The sequence below is a fragment of the Brassica napus genome, unplaced genomic scaffold, assembly GCF_020379485.1.
Source record: "Brassica napus cultivar Da-Ae unplaced genomic scaffold, Da-Ae ScsIHWf_671;HRSCAF=980, whole genome shotgun sequence".
Taxonomy (NCBI): Eukaryota; Viridiplantae; Streptophyta; class Magnoliopsida; order Brassicales; family Brassicaceae; genus Brassica; species Brassica napus.
The window spans coordinates 3,497-5,244 of record NW_026016728.1 but is presented as its reverse complement, the minus strand read 5'-3'; positions in this window follow the sequence as shown (position 1 = coordinate 5,244).

Below are 1,748 nucleotides of genomic sequence, written 5' to 3'. Positions count from 1 at the left end.
GAAACGGTAACAAGGAAATGTTACTTGAGGGCTTAAGGAGAAGGGATCAGACCGTTGAGTGGATAAGGGAAGAGCGTGCCAGGCTGGAACAGGCTGTAAAGAGGCAAAGCGTGTGAGCCTTATCATCCAATCATCCGGAAAGCAACCTTGACTCTACATGCTTCAATAGTGCCCATTTCGCCTCTTTGTAAACCCTTATGCTTTCCATATAAATATGTAACCTCACTCATTAATAAGATCATGCAGTTGAGTCTCTCTAATCTCTTAGACAACTACTATGGTTCTCTCTTAGACACTAAACGGCTCTCTCTAGTCTTTTAATCTTTCACAAACTTCTCTTAATCACTTCTTAAACTTTCTCTTTATTCTGATTACTCTAAGGATCTCTTAATCTCATAATGAGATTGAGAGATCTTAGAGTAACTAGAATGTAAGTGAGAGTTTAGGTGAAGTTTAGAAGTGATTATGAAGACTAAGTACTTGAGAGCCGTTTAGAGTCTAAGAGAGAACCATAGTGTCTAAGAGATTAGAGAGACTCAAACTGCATAATCTTTATTAGTGTTGATGAGTTACAATATATAGAGTGAGCATACAAGGGTTTTCGAAATCAAGGAGAGGACTAAAGCATGTGAGGTCAATCAGGAGAGGATAAGCTCATTTGGACTAGCCAATTAGCTTCTCCACATGCGCGCGGTAGTATCTAGCATCTGGACCAAGATGCTCTTGCTTTCCAGCTGTTCCAGCCTGTCAAGGCGCGCTCTGCCTTATCCCTAAACGGTCTGATCCTTCTCCACTTGAGTAACTCTTCCATAGTTACCGTTTCACTTGTGCAAGGTAACTTTGGTTGAGGCTTGGATGGTACGGACTGTACGGCTTGTACGGCCTTGTACGGATGTCCGTACCATGCTCTCCCTAAACTCCCTTAAGCTTCCTCATCTCCTTTCCTCTTCAACTCCTTAGCTCTTCATACATATACTCAGCTCAACTCAACACCTGGTTCACAGCAAAACATATATCAGGCCTTGTGATGGTAAGGTAAATCAATTTGCCAACAAGTGTTCTATAGAGTTTAGGATCATGAAATGGCTTGCTGTCTTCAATCTCCCCCTCTCTTGGTACTTTGTAGCCATCCTCCATTGGCATCCTTGCTGTCTTGCCTCCATAAGCACCTGCACCTTTCAAAAGATCAAGTGTATACTTCCTTTGGGACATGAACAAACCTTCCTTGGATCTACAAATCTCAATTCCAAGGAAGTATTTCATTTCTCCCAAGTCTTTGATTTCAAACATAGACTTTAGAAACTCCTTGGTTGCTTTGATACCTTCTTATCACTCCAGTGATAATGATATCATCCACATACACAAGGAGAGCAAACCATACCTGAGGGTGTCGTGAGTTTAAAGAGAATGTGATCCAATTCTGACTTCTTGAAGCCTCGGCCATTCAGAGTTGTGCTCAACTTGTTATACCAAGCTCTTGGTGATTGCTTCAACCCATAAATGGCTTTCTTTAGCCTCAGTACATTCCCCTCTTCACAGAGTTCCAGACCTGATATGATCATGGACCAGCTAGTTGATAAAGATGGAGAAGGAGAGAGAGAGATGAAGATACTAGCTGAAGAAGAAGATGTCCTAGCCATTCCCACAGGTCCCATAACTCGTGCAATGACAAGAAGACTCAAGGAAGCTGTTGGAAACATACTGAAGATCTCTAAGGAGCAAGAAGACTGTCTTGGTAGAAGCTTGAG